At 41.1% G+C, this 16004-nt stretch overlaps 1 protein-coding gene and 1 long non-coding RNA gene across 2 annotated transcripts in view; one reads left to right on the forward strand and one right to left on the reverse strand.

The window, feature by feature from the left end:
- GNAS (GNAS complex locus) overlaps nucleotides 1-16004 on the reverse strand; it is a 166487-nt gene that overhangs the window by 13546 nt on the left and 136937 nt on the right. The gene's annotated exons all lie outside the window — the stretch shown is intronic.
- LOC310680752 lies at nucleotides 4103-9629 on the forward strand. The gene is made up of 2 exons (XR_014512908.1): nucleotides 4103-4308; nucleotides 8847-9629. It is a non-coding gene; the product is annotated as an uncharacterized lncRNA (long non-coding RNA).

Below are 16004 nucleotides of genomic sequence, written 5' to 3' on the forward strand. Positions count from 1 at the left end.
CGTAAAAGTGCACTAGCAGCAAAAATTAAAACAAATTCTCAAGTGACAGGGGCTTTTGAGATGGCTGGGTTAGGTTATTATTTTTATAAAGTGTGGAGGTACACCAACAAATGACAACATGCTGTGCTAAATGCATGGTAATTATTATGGACTCCAAACTGTAGAGTTTAAATCATGATGTCAATGTATATTTCAGGAGGAGGGTATGGGCACCGGAAGTCATGCTAACTTAGGAGTGCAATCCGTGTTGGCCTCAGGTTTTCCACACAATATTAAAAGTTTCATTTTTACAAGAAATGCCCAGAAACGTTGTTCTTATTTCCCTACTCAATGCCATTGGTTTTGGATATGCTGACCCGGTTAGAAAACGAAAAAGAGATTTCCAAATACTGAAGCAGAAAAACACACACACACACCACGCAACTGTCTTGCTGTTGTTTATGCAGACTATTTTTAGGCCTGTGATTTCCTTGAAAAACACCAGTGACACAGGAGAGGCAGCACTTTACAGGAGATGGACTCCAATGACTCCATGCACGGTGGGTAGAAGAAGTCTGAATGCTATAAAAAATTCATTCTGCCCAAAATATAACAACCACCATTCAAAAACAGAACTCATTCAGACAGAGGAAAGCCCGACATTGTGTGATGGTTGCTAGACAAGCTCACATCCTCTCCAAATGCAGTATCTATGCTTGGGGGGGGGGGGAGAAGAAGAGGAGCACATATTAAGCTAAGCTCCAAGAGCCCTAAGCTCTGTACAATGGCTGGATAGGTGTCCCAAAGGCCAAAGGAAGGGCTAACTAATGCTCTTTAGGGTTTTCAAAAAAGCAGCAAGCTCTCTGAGAAACTTTCTGGATATGCCACATAGAATGCTCAAATGAAAATCTCACATGAAACGAACTTCTGTTATTACTACTAGGGATCCCAGGGCACTCTAATATTGTCTTGGATTGACACAGAATAGTAAACCACAATTTTTAAGAAAAACCGAAAGTGTTTTTGTCTCAATCCAGCCCAGCTGGATTATTTTCTAGGAATCAACCACCATGGTTTGCTTTTAACTTAAGAACCACAGGCTTGTTTAAACTATGGTTTTACATTGTGTATGAATTTGACAGTCTTGCTTAACCATGGTTTATCTGGGCACCCTATCTGAGATGCTCGCCAAACTATAGAGGCAGTGGGAAAACAAAGTGCCCCCTCCCTTCATTCTCTTCTTGGAGAAATCTGTATGTTGCTTTAAGACTCCCTGAAGGTGAGGAATAGTGACAAGACAGCCTATTATATTGTGTGATTTAGCTTCATTTAATTTAGGATTCTGTCTTTCCACAGAAAGTAGAGGGAAAGGACAACTTATCACTAGGAACATACTTCTCTGCAGCCAAGACAGCTGATGTGAAACCAGGAGAGGTTTACATCTTGCAAAGCTTTCACAACGGCTGAGAACTAAATCTGCCTTTTACACATTTCTTTTGATACTGTAAGCATTTATTTGGTGCCTGCCTCAATTTAATTCAATGGCATAAGATGGATTGTAGGAACGTGACACTCCTTTGTCCTTCCCCCCTATATATACAGTGGAAAAAATTGGGAGGGGTTGCTTCTAAGACAACTATAAATATATTTTTAAATGTCTCAAGAGTGCAAGGGCTAAAATTAAAAGCTAACCCTCTCCCCCAACATTCACCAACTTTTAGATTACAAGAGCTTCTTCTTCTTTAGTAACTTTGGCACATGCAGGTGCTCCTGCATACCTGGCAGTCACAGTTTGTGTTCATGTTTTGAGCATCTGAATCAGTGACTGAGCACTGCTGCACCAGAAAAAGACAACTATGGAAATATTAACATGCAGCTCCCAAAAGCAAAAGATTCATCCATTTACCCAACCGGAAAAGAATCAAAAGGAGTCATTAAAAACACAAATAAATCCAGTACTCCTGCCATTTATTAGCTCTACTTGTTCTGAACGTGTTTGGGAGAGAAAAAAAATCCAAACCCCTCTCCTTTAAGTATTAATTCACTTTACATGGATTAAAAAAAAAAAGGTGGGGGGGGGGAGGAAGGAAGGAAGGAAGGAAGGAAGGAAGGAAGGAAGGAAGGAAAAAAGGAAGGAAGGAAGGAAAAAGAGTACCAGTAATCTTGCCTTCTGAGAAATAGTCGTTTGAATATTTAGTTGGTTTGAACTAACGTGAGGTTGACATACACATATAAATTATCAATCTCAAAAGTAAAATACTTTTTGTTTTGGGCTAATATGCCAAAATAATAAGAATAATCTTAAAACAAGACAATGTTTAAGATTAGGAAGAGAAAGCCAGCTGTACTTGTAGCGACACAATCTATGGGAATATGAATGACCTTTCCTTCTAGACTTCTGACATTTCTGTATCTTTTCTCTATACCATAATGTTATGCCGGAAGTACTTCTGTACAAATTCCAAGTTTTGGGTTGGTACTTTTGGGTTTCCCATTTTCTTTAAGAATAATGAGCATTTGAATTTCTTTTCCAAAGGTACAATTATGTTCCTAAATTCTTCCCTACCAAGGATCGGGGCAAATCTGCCATTTCAAGTTAAAAATGTGGTTGCGTGCTGAGTCCACAAGAGCAGAGAATGGAATTATCATTTTCGGTCTCTTCTTAAACTTCTGGTTTTACCTCCTCACTTTAACAAGATACGCTCACATTTATTTGTCATAAAACATGCATAAGTAAAAATGTTCTTTTTCTTTATGCGAACATCGAAAGAATTTACAAATTTAAAACTCACACACTGAAAAGAAAAGTTAGACAAAACTTGCCAACAAAAGACTGTCTGCCTCAATGAAAGGGGGAGGTTATGCCAAAAACAAGATACTTAAAAATGTAAACTGAATTTAGAATAAACAACATTGTGCCCCCCTCTCTCGACAAAATAATCCCATTTAGATTCTAAGAACCAGACAAAATTAATGCAAAAAGCAAGGAACCAAAAGCAACTTTTTTTCCTGACACTATTTTAAGCACTGCAATCCATTTTTTCAACCATCTATGTATACAACAGCCCTATGAGGGAGAGGCATGTTTTATATATTCATATTGCAGTGTGTGCATGAAGAAAGAGACTACGTATGCTATGACTGAAAGAATGGTTTGCTTACAGGCTTATCAGTTTATGCCTGAAGTGAGATTTGAACAGAAAACTTCCCAATTCACTGTCTTAGCCACTATACATCTATGCAAACTCTGTTTAAAATATTAGAAAGAATTATAAATTCTCAAAAAAACCCAACAAACCCAAAGCTGCCATTTGTCTGCAGAAATAAAACCACACCTTTCAGCTCAAATGATAAAAATGATGGATGTTTCATGCTTAAAAGTGCTAACAACTGAAGTGCAGTTTCGAATAAAAGCAATGTGCTGAAATGTCCATCTCTGAATAAAGTTACATAAATGAAATACATTTTGGAGTTTGTGGGAGGAACAGCAAACGTGGGTGCAACATAAAAACAGCTTTCACAACGGGATCAGCTTTAATTACAGAATAACTCCAGCCACTTGGGAGGTGGAAGAGGACCACTGGTCAAAATTTCAAACAAATAATGAAAAAGCAGTAAACTATGATTCAATATATTTGGCATTGCCTTGTGTTAATCTTTTTTTTTTTGCTGTTCCTTATATGGTGTGTGAATTCAAAAGAGCATTTAAAAATAATAATAATAATAATACAAAATTAAAACTACAGAATATGAAGACCACAGCTATCTCAGAAAATTATTGTGCTGCATTGCACTACTTTCAGAAAGAAAACAAGAACCCTTCCTTGACAAACAAAACAAAACAAAAACCCAGAATGGCTATGCTTTACTAGCCCTTTCTCAAATACATAATTAAAAAAGCAAGCGTGCAAAATGTAGTGGAGGCTGCAAGAATTGTGTTTAGTTACTGTGGGAGAGTAAGCTCTACGCCGTTCGCAAATTGCTGGGGCCCTACAGGACAGACAGACAGACTGGCAGGCAGGCAGGCAAGAAGAGAAAAGGAAAGTCTATTTAAAGAAACTGTAGATGTCTTTTTTCTTTTTCTGCCCGTCTAAAGTTAGTCTGGCTTAGAGGATGCACTAACCCTCCCAATCAGTTTTACATTACAGCACAAGTCCAGAAATAGCTCCCAGCCGCCTTGGCCTCTAGCACGGTTGTCATGACAATGGAACCACAGTTCTATAAATAGATCATCAGCACCAAATCTTGTGAGACACATCTGGAATGGGGCCAGCCTAGCCCCAGCTTGACAAATAAAAATAGGCACAGGCAGTTGGAGAGGCTGGAAAGGTACAATACATCTCTCAACTTGTACACAAAGACAATCAGAGCTGGGCAGGGAAATAACTCTGATTGCTTTTTAATGCAGGATTGGTTTTATGGTAGGGTTATAAAAACACGAAGGCTACATTATTCATACAAAAGCTGCAGTTATGTGTTTACGCTGATTTTTTTCCATTCCCTCCTGCAGTCTGTGGCAAACCATGTCATTTCAAAGCTCTTAACAGTATAATTTCTTGCCTGCCTATGAAGGAGAGAAAGCAAACTCTCTCTCTCTCACACACACACACGGAAAACCAGGTTGTTCTTCAAGTTTTCTTAATATTTTGGACTGGGTCCAGTACATTTCGCTGCTTGCAGGACACCAACCTCATTGTTTTAAAAGACGGCAGGGATGTGGGCGAATGGTAACAACCTTCCACACAGCAAGGGCTCCCAAGGAACCATGTTACTGTTTTGTGTTAGCACTTTTAAAAACCCAAACCCGTTAAAAGCAATTTCTGTTCTATTTAGAAAAGAAAAGGCTTCATGTTTTCTTGCCAAATGGCAAGCAATCCATATCTGCGCTTGCTCAGGAATTATAAAATGGGAAACTTGATTTAAATTGACTTTTTGTGCCTACTTGAGATGGTTTAAAACCCAATCCGTTTGAGTGGTGAAACACACAACCTCACAACGAAGCAGATTCTTAAGCCAAAGACTCTGAAAATACTTTTAAGGACAAAAGACCCCTCAAGGAGGTTTGCAGTGTAAAGGCACATTAAAAACATTAATAAAAAGAAGTTAAACTGAAACTCAGGGCTGTATTCAACTATGTATGTGTATAGAACACTTCTGTGAGCGCAACAAAACTCCCCCCCCCTCTCCCCCCCAAATATACTCCAGAGGTTTTGGGGAATGCCTAGAACAGCTCTGGAGTTTGCACACATTGAGAGGAGCAGTTCCACTGCACTCATGGAAGTCATTCCACATGTTCAGCAATTTAGTTGGCTACAAATCCTCAACATATGTATTAGAAACACAGAACTCAATGTGGCTGACACAGATCTAGGCCTCTTTAAGCATTAAAACCCAGGTAATGAATGCACAACGGGACGCAGGGGGCGCGGTGGGTTAAACCACCGAGCCTAGGACTTGCTGATCAGAAGGTCAGCGGTTCGAATCCCTGTGGCGGGGTGAGCTCCCGTTGCTCGGTCCCTGCTCCTGCCAACCTAGCAGTTCAAAAGCACGTCAAAGTGCAAGTAGATAAATAGGTACTGCTCCGGCGGGAAGGTAAACAGCGTTTCCGTGCGCTGCTCTGGTTTGCCAGAAGCAGCTTAGTCATGCTGGCCACGTGACCTGGAAGCTTTCTGCTGACAAACGCCGGCTCCCTTGGCCCATAGAGCGAGATGAGCGCCGCAACCCCAGAGTCAGTCACGACTGGACCTAATGGTCAGGGGTCCCTTTACCTTTTAATAAATGCACAATTCCACCCCTTTTGCCACAATTTGCACTGACTTGCACAAGTTGGAAGACAATGTAAATGGTGATGGAGAGTGGCAGAGCTAGTGCTCTTCTCCCCACTGTCCTCTTACATGTTTACTTTCTCGTATTTATGTCCGAAGAAGGGTACTACAGATGGCAAACATTTACCGTGGCGCAACATGCATAAGCCCGCCCTGTTATGCCCTGTACTCTTCCAGGTTCAAAATGGCCTGCGTCTCAACAGACTGGCAGAAAATGGTCACCAGCTGTATGACTCCTTTAACAATGAAACATCATCCAGAAAGAAGCTGGGCCTTCTGTGTGTTTACATGCACAACAGCCCAGGTAACCATTAATGAAAATTAATATAATGGATATATAACCTTCAATATAAGTATTAGGGACCCGGGTGGCGCTGTGGGTAAAAGCCTCAGCGCCTAGGGCTTGCCGATCGAAAGGTCGGCGGTTCGAATCCCCGTGGCGGGGTGCGCTCCCGTTGCTCGGTCCCAGCGCCTGCCAACCTAGTAGTTCGAAAGCACTCCCGGGTGCAAGTAGATAAATAGGGACCGCTTACTAGCGGGAAGGTAAATGGCGTTTCCGTGTGCTGCGCTGGCTCGCCAGATGCGGCTTTGTCACGCTGGCCACGTGACCCGGAAGTGTCTGCGGACAGCGCTGGCCCCCGGCCTCTTGAGTGAGATGGGCGCACAACCCTAGAGTCTGTCAAGACTGGCCCGTACGGGCAGGGGTACCTTTACCTTAATATAAGTATTACCTTATTTTGCTTCTGCTTATCATACAAGCAGGTGGCGCTGTGGTCTAAACCACAGAGCCTAGGGCTTGCTGATCAGAAGGTCGGCGGTTCGAATCCCCACAACGGGGTGAGCTCCCGTTGTTCGGTCCCAGCTCCTGCCCACCTAGCGGTTCGAAAGCACATCAAAGCACAAGTAGATAAATAGGTACTGCTCCGGCGGGAAGGTAAACTGCGTTTCCGTGCGTTGCTCTGGTTTGCCAGAAGCGGCTTAGTCATGCTGGCCACATGACCCGGAAGCTGTCTGCGGACAAACGCCGGCTCCCTCGGCCTATAGAGCGAGATGAGCGCGCAACCCGAGAGTCGTCCGTGACTGGACCTAATGGTCAGGGGTACCTTTACCTTATCATACAAGCAGACTTAACAGTTAAAAGCTTGATTCATATAATTAGCCAATGAATTGTCTGTTTTGAAGAAAGTGATCAGTCAATTTATACGATATCAGTTGAAAGGGTAGAAAATGCAGTGAGATTATGCTGGCGTGTAAGCTTGCCTATGTTCATGGTTGTCCAAGCTGGTTTTAGTACGGATGTGAAAATTTTATGCCTATTGAAATTGCAATGATAAATCTTTCTGAGTTCTTCTATATAAGCTCCTTGCCATTTCTGTTATGACTTTGATTGAAAAATGGCATAACTTGCAAATGGCACTGATTCAGGTTGTGATCAACGGGAACAGTTACAATTAGGCTGCTCTTTTAGCTATTGCTGTGAAGTACTGAGCAACCCAGAATATAAAGCTTAAGAATACTTGCTGAAAACACAGTTGGGAATGTAGATGGAATGAAACTAATGCAACTGTAATAAGCATCTGAACAAGAATAAAAACTGCCCAAAAGGAACTAATACAGGCATTCAATGCAAACTGCACCATCAGCCCACAGGATTCCTTTAGGTCCCTACATGGATAGTTTCATTTTGAAAAATTGTAGAGTAAGCTTCCTACAGAGTCAAATCTATATGCAGGCCTTCATCCCTACCCCACCCCCCGCCGTGCAAAACAACCACATACAATTTTGTCTGCTTGCAATCTGAACAATGTATATTTCAGAAAGTAGCTGCTTGCATATAAATACCCTGGAAAATTTTACACTGCAACATACTGGTTACATTCAGAATTTCCATTCGTTTGTGTTGAAGCGAAGCTTACATGCCCCCGTGCCAAGGGTTTAAGGACGAAAAACCAATGCCAAGCTCTATTTAGAAAAAGAACTATACAGTTATAGCAAGCATTTTAGAGAATTTCTTCAGAGAATTTCCTCCTGCAAACAAAAGCTGTTCACTGGCTTTGCATGTGGAAAAATGCAAAAGCAGGAGAAAATGCTGTACGTCCACAATTTTATGTATGTTCTGGCAGCTGGTAGTAACCATTTAGAATAGACCAAAATGGTCCTCTGAAGGTCTTATACACTAGCTGTAAGAAGACTTCAGAAGCATTTATGCATCAACTAAAACTGGCTTTTCTGAACTTCCAGGCTACTCCCCCTCCCCCTCCCTCTCCCCCTTTGCATCAAATAGCAATGGGCATGACTCTGTCATACATTTCAGAATTGCCACTTTGAAACACCCCATTTCTTGCAGCTTGTGTGTGCGCTAATACAACCAGCAGCCTTCCTCCATCCAAAAGGTCTGCTCACTTAACCAGAAAGTTGTTTAACAGATGCAAAGCTCACAGCATACAGGCATGAGGCAAACTATATGAATCTGATTACCGGGCATATTTGGATTCTGGGATGACTCCTATCAGGGCCATCAGCTCCTGGGGGCCAAGTGCTTTTGCCCCCCCTTCCTATGTTTTTGGGGTATCCCGCCCCTCAAGTCCAAAAAGTGCAGAGGCCAAATTTGACAGGTGGGCAGGGCTGTCCTCCTTGGGGATACATGCTGAATGGTATTGCATGCTGCTGAGAGATAAAGGTAAATCAATGGGGCTGCACTCCCCCCCCCCCGCCAATCTCTCTCCAGATAAAGTTAATCAATCACGGTGACCAAGGCTGATTCAGTCCAGGCCTGAAGCCAGACTAAGCAATCCTTCTCATGCAGGAATGTCTGCAGTTAGACTGCCACTGCTGCCTCGCCCCCCCCCCCCCCAAAAAAGAGGTGCTGCTTGTTCAATGTTTAAGCAAAGGTTGGATGGCCAATTCCTTCCAACTCTACAATTCTACGATTCTGTTACAAGCAGAGACTGCAGTGTTTTAAAGAGATATTTGGTAACACAGATGGGACAATCCATCTTGCCTTGCATTTTACACAAAAACCTTTCTTATCTTCTTTTTCAGACTTCTGTGCTTTTCAAAAAATTCCACTGAATTTTTTACTTGAGATGCAGAGAAATGCAAATGAATGTCTTGTGCAACAGGGCTTTACTGCTTCCCACTTCCTGCTGCAACAAAAAGCTACCCCTGAAAGTGGGTACATCTGAGAAATAAGGACTTCTGTACCAATATGCAGCATGCTTCGTAAAACAGGGATAAGGAGATCGTATCTTTGCTATGCTTGGCAAGTGTTCTCACCATCAAAAGATGAAAACAAAGCATTAATCTTGGAAACTGTAGAGTTCTGCAGTTTCAGGTGATGTCTTAAGGAAAACCAGCATGGTGTTCTCCACACACTTAACTGGGCATCAGAGTATTTAACTTCAGCATAATTAGCAAGCTCTTAAACGAGGCCAAATAGCAGAGTGTGTGCAAACCACCGAAGTAATTGAAAAGGTGAAATGGACTCTAGTTGCTACAGTAACATACAAAGAACAGTTAGAGATGCTAGCCTATTTTTAGCCCTTTCTCTTTTGCCAAGAAAACGGAAGCCTGATGAAAAATAGTTTTAGTGACAGATGCAATATTTTGCACATTAAATTACTAAATATAGTCTCTCTCAAGTCACATTCAAAAATGGGAAATATAGTTAATGCAATTCAGAGGACTGCATATGAGGGTATGCAGTAGACACTGTACTGGGAAAGCAACCAATGGCTATTATCATAAAGTTGGCTGCAAGCCATTTCTATCTTCTATCCATAAGAAATTTATTTTGCTTGCGCCATCCTATGGCCATTCTGACCAGCTCTGTTGTCAGTTCTCTGTTATGAATGATGTTCTTTAGTTAAATGAATGATGTTCTAGGCAGTGTCGGCAGTATTTTCCATGAAAAGAATACCGCTGGCCCACAGGCAATCCACTCTAGAAACTAAAATAGTCATATTACTACTGTACACAATCTTTCCTGACACCAAGACTGACATAACTCTTAAAATTCTAATATTTAAGGCCAGTTCAGATTGTTTTTGTATTAACTGATAATATAAGGTTGTATGGACTGGTGAACATAATTACAATCTGAAAATTCAGTACATGCACAGTGAGCACTGAAGCATATAGTTGTAATTAAGATGTGCGATGATATGACTCGCCCCACACTTTCCAACGTGTAAAGAACTACAGAAACAGAGTGCATCAGCATTATGTGCGTCTGCATACTGCTTATATGTTACATTCTGCGTATGGTACAGATCTGCTGCCCTGAAACACACGCAGAATTTCCAAATGGTACTTATGTGTATTGGTCAGTTGTCAGCAAATCAATTATTTGCTGAAGTCATAGACAACTGTATGCTAATATATAAAATAAAAAGCAACATTATTTGAAAGCATTTGGCAAACCCATGAAAGGAATGCAATTAGGCCCACACCACACTAAGCAAAGTAGGGCATATAAAAAGTTAACCGCGCTGCTAAAGTTAATACTCAGATCCCATGGCCATGTGCTTTTTTCTTTTTAGTAACAAGCAAAGATGTACATTAATAAAATTATGAACTAGAGCATCCCATTAAATAACTAGGTACAATAAAGGCCCCATTCACTGCAGAACTGGCAAGAGGAACACAAACTATATTTCCACAGGGCTGGGCAGCACTCAGCTTCTGAGACTCCTTTGTGCAATCAGCAGACAGTCAGAATGCTGAGAATTTAATAAACTCCTTTAAAAATAAAGTCTTGGAAATGCAGATATATATAGTAGACTTCCAATTTTCATGGCTGATGAATTGTTTGAACATGAAATGGCGAATATTTCTAATGCCACTCTCGGTGCACAATAGAAGCTAATTAGTATAGCTAACCGACATTCATAGATTTATTTTTATCATGACATTGCTACCCAGTAGCAAGCAAGAATCCTAGCAGATCTTACTGGCTGGTCACCTTAAGCCTGTTTTTTTCCCATTTTTCTGGATGTCATCTCCAAAAGAAGCTGACTTGCTTGGTGTCTGGTTCTAGCAAGCTAAACAGAAACTGCATTCCATACCGACTTCAACAGTTCTGCAAACATGTAATGTCAGCATTTGTAATACATGGAGCAGTATGGTCAATTAACTCCAGTTGTCAGGAATTCAAGCACATATGGTTTATATAGCAATTGTTTTCATTTCAGAAAACAACCCGTTTCATATAGGAGTTTTAATGCATGCCTGAGTAACAGGCTACAACACTTGCAGTCCAAGATGATGGAGGATGCCTTTGATATGCCCTCCTACATGACCCAGAGCTGCATCTACTTCAGTTCCCCCTGCCCACCTCACCCCCACCAACTACAGCAGCCTTGCTTAAAAAAAAACAACAAAAAACACTTTGCCGGATTGTTGCTCTGCGGCTTCTCATTTACACGAGCACTTTCAAGGCAGGGGACCCTTTGCAGAGGATAAAATAACTTCAATGAGCCAGAGAAACAGAATCTATTCAGGGACAAGCACCTTCTAGATGCACATTCCAGGAAATAAAGCACTCAATGCTCACAGCTGCTTCTTGTACCCTATTTCAGGGACTTGAGCATAACCCATAAATGTGCAACTTGCTCTTCCCCACCCTCACCCCGCCACATGCAGCTTATTCTTTGTAATGTATCAACATAGAATTTTACACACCTGTTTTATACTCCAGTGACCCCCCCCTTAACAAAAGCTTCCCACATCACATCACCTTTTGATAATTTAGTTATCCATTTTAAAAGATGGCTTAAAATGTCGTATTTCTAGCTGACTGGTAAGCACTTTGCACAAGTCTGCAACAACACTGCTTAGCAAACTGGCCCCATGGCAGCTGTTCTAAGGCAGCGCTGCTAGAGAAGCCTTTCCCAGCGCCTTGGGTTCCCAGATGTTGTTGGACTACCACTCCCATCATCCTGGACTGCTGACTATGGATGATGGGAGTTGTAGTCCAACAACACCTGGGAACCCAAGGTTGGGAAAGGCTGTGTTGGAGGAATGTACCCATGAGCCAAAACCAGCATGGCCAATTGTCAGGGATGATGGGAGTTGTAGTACAAAACTTCTGGAGGGCACTAGATTGGGGAAGGCATATGATGTACCTTGTACACAGAACTATTTGAACTAAGCAATACTTCTGGCCCTTCAATGGCAAATCCTCATGGCATAACAGGGATATGAGGTAATTCACAACCCATGCACATCTCACTTGTGCACATTCAGTTTTATGTGCTTGGTACAGTGGTGCCCCGCAAGATGAGTGCCTCGCAAGACGGAAAACCCGCTAGATGAAAGGGTTTTCCGTTTTTCAATGCACTTCGCAGGACGAATTTCTCTATGGGCTTGCTTCGCAAGACGAAAACGTCTTGCGATTCTTGCGATTTCCCCCCCGCTCCCCACCCCCTTTTTCTAAGCCGCTAAGCCGCTAATAGCCTTTTAGCAGCTAATCCGCTAATCCCTTAAGCCTTTAATAGCCGCTAATAGGGTTGCTTCGCAAGACGAAAAAAACCGCTAGACGAAGAGACTCGCGGAACGGATTCTTTTCGTCTTGCGAGGCACCACTGTATTTAAAAAATAAATAGAAAGAGTGTGGGCATTCGGGAAAAAAGACTTTGGCAACCCACTGAACCCAGGGTGTTTATTATTATACACGATTTTGGCTTTAGGTGCTGTCCCCAGAATGTAACCCGGGGAAGTTGAGAGTCGCTTGTGCAAAATATTATGTAACTGCTCAAAAACCAAACAAAGACATAATATGTTTAGTAGGTTCTAGAAGAGATACAGTGATATGAATAAGCAATGACATCTCATCGTTGTGGTTAGCATGATGGTGTTGTTGTTGCTTACTTGTATAGTCGTATCTACTGATACTCAACTTAGTGGCACAGCATCTATCAGATGGGGGAGTGTAAAATGGGCCACCCACAGACAAGGTAGGGGCTCCTGCATAAACAGGGGGTTCCCTAGATATCCAGACATATTATTTCATAAACTTAAAAAAAAGCGGGGGGTGCTCTTTCAAGGACTCATTCTTACTGGTTTTCAGGGCAATTCAGCAAAATTTGCAGGGGGAGGAGGAAAGTGTAGGGAGAAGATTGGTTGTTCCAAGTCCCTAGCAACTTATAGTGTACTGGAGGGTAGGGATTATTGGTGGGGACGCATGCCACAAAGTTAAAAAATGTAAGCTACAAGAGAAGGTAAGATGAAAGAAAAATGAGTGCATGCCCATTTCTTTTCCTTCTTGACAGGGCTTTGAGATACAACACAACATTTGTTGCTAGTCACCGTTTGTTCATTGCTACTGTTATATTGAAAACCCAATTAAAAATGCAAATTCTTAAATGTCAGCTGTTATGATTTCAGGTAGCAATTTATCTGCGTACAAACTGCTTAACACTGGCTATTCCTTTAAATTCACATAAGCCAGTCGAAATACATAGATTTGGTTAACTTTGTATGTTACAGAACTTGCTAGAGTCTCACGAACAAGGCTAATTTGTATTTGGTATTTCATGGAAGGTGACTGAGGTTTGAGTACTTTACCTCTGTACTGCTGACACACTTTTAGATTCCCCACAAGGGGGATCAAGTTCAGCAAAGTCACGTATTCCTGGAATTTTCCTCTTCCAAGTTTACCCATAATTATTTTCAATTTCTCGCTGACTGGAATTTCTTAAATCTAGGCCAGTGACTGTATTCTAACCATATACTTGAAACAATTGCCACAGAAAATCGCTTCTTAGAGAGCAATGGACCCAAATCAGATATCTTGTGAATTCAGACCAAACATGTAAATCCCCTCCTCATTTTCAGGTTATAAGTATGGTTTAGCATGATGTCGGGTCTGGTGTAATCTTAGTGACCACTGACCACCACTCTGAAGAGAGAGAGAGAGACTAAAAATCAAGCTCAGACTCCAGGTCTACTCTCTGGTAATTGGTTAAGCAGTTTTAGACTTCAAGGGAAACCACAGCAATTGCTGACTGGAAATGGGAGGGGGCTAAGGAGTTTGAGGGACATTCCAAATTATCAAACTATGGCTAGGCAATTTTTTAAAGTGATGAACATTGACGAAAGAGCATCATTTTAAAAATAAATAAATAAAGACATAAATAAATTTCCCTTTCTACTAATTGTTTGCTTTTTAAAGAGAAAACATCATTTTTAGAGTATGTTAAGGAGTATTAGGGTTTTCTTGGTTTTGGTCAGTATTACAATTTACTTGTCTACCCCCTGCTTCCTACAGACTCTTCCAAAGGTCTGAACGTCCCACATTCATATACAAATAATACTTGCACCAAAATCAGAACAAATCTTTATTGTTGCAGTTCATGAACGGCACTGGAAGTGAACTGTATTAGCCCTACAATCTAAATGTAGATTTAAGAAAACTCTTGCCTGGTGGTTTCCTTATAGAACAAAACTTTGCCCAAGATCTGGGGAAGTTTTATGTTGCAAGCACCAGAAGCACATCTGTGTCTATTGCATGAGACTGCTAACTACTACTGGGCCAAGGGCTTTTGCGAGAAGAAAGCATTCTCCACTACATGCCACCTTTACAAATATGGAACCCTTCCATTTCTGTGTTTTAACCAGGTATTTTACGAATGTATTTTGGGAAGTTGCCTGTGTTATTCTAATACCTTTCCTTTTTCTGTTCAAGGCCTCTTTCCTGCACAACGCAATGACAAGAAGCTAACAACAGCCTGCAAAGCCTGCTAACATCATGCATCAGAAATAGCAAACCCCAGCACCAGGCTAGGCTTTATTACGAAGTATTCAGAATCTGTGCCGAGTAAGCGGCAGATTTCTAAATATAGTGTTGTCATATTTACTATGTTATTTGCTGCCTTTGAAAACAAATTTTAAAAAAACACATTCTATTTTAGAAAACCATTTTTTTCTAATACTGATGGCACTATGTGAAGTCAAGGTGGGTGGGAGAGCAGGTTCAAATGTCCCCCAAAACTCCAAATATTTTTCAATTATGTTGTTTGCATGAACTGCTCCAGGCCCCCTTTGTTTCCACGTTGCAATTCCAGCCAATCACAATACATTTGTGCAAATAGCGAAACAGGTTTGGCTACACAACAACATCACTGAGGGTGGAGAAAGCCCTCATATTGCCCTCCCTCTGAATGGACAAGGATGAGGAAATGCCTTTGTCTGTTCCCTAGGCAACTGGTCCCTCCTGCCTTTCACTACTGTGTTTAGAAATTTAGCAGCCTCTAATGAGGGATGTTCTGCAAGTCCAAATATAACAGGATGGTTCAGGTATAATATCAAACCATAATCCAGTGCTAAATGCTACTTTGACTAGTATACTCCCACTTGGAGGTGGCAATTCCTCACAGTTTGAGGCAAACCATAGTGTTATATAAATATATAGTTTATAATAAATATAGTTCATATAAATAAGTATAATCTGGTATCAAGAAGAAACTGAAACTTCAGTGTCACAGGCCTAGTCCTGTGGAATGCTCTTCCAACAGAGATTCAGCCAAGTGCCTTGAGTATCAACTTTAAAGTGTTTGCTGAAAACTTTATCATGCCTCCAGGCTTATGTAGACAATCAAGAAAAAATACATTCTGCAACAGCCAGTGATCTGTGTTTATGGTTTTTATTGTGTATATGTATTTGTTATAAACTAATTTAATATTTTTCTGAAATTGGAATATGTAAGTATTTTTGAATGAATGAAGGTTTGCACTGTATTGTTTGTATTTGCTCTGTAATCTAAGGCTAAAAATCCGGTTTTGAACCAGATTTATGGGGTAAATGCAAAACAGTCTGCTGGTTTGTGTGAACTGACAATCTATAGTTTGCTTCAAACTAGGAAAGAAAACAGTAAATTGTTGTCCATGAGCAGACAGAGGATGTGAGCTCCAGGGTCATATCCTGGTTTGTTAACCAGCGTTAGAGTAAACTATACCACCTATAATTTCCCAGCTTCCCCTTAACACACACACCACTTAAAAAGAAATACATTAATTTGCTTTTCGGTCCTCTGGTAAGGAGGCCAATGTCAAATCACGTATTTTTAATTGTAAGATTTTTAAGAAAAGTGCCTTTTTTCTAGATGTGTTATTTAGACATTTTAACACTATTTGTTTCAATACACACGTGAAGAAAGGCTTTTCTTATTGAAAGCTAGGTTTCAGATGTGGCTTAATTTC

This window comes from Podarcis tiliguerta (assembly GCF_965153285.1).
Source record: "Podarcis tiliguerta genome assembly, chromosome: 6".
In the NCBI taxonomy this organism is placed as follows: Eukaryota; Metazoa; Chordata; class Lepidosauria; order Squamata; family Lacertidae; genus Podarcis; species Podarcis tiliguerta.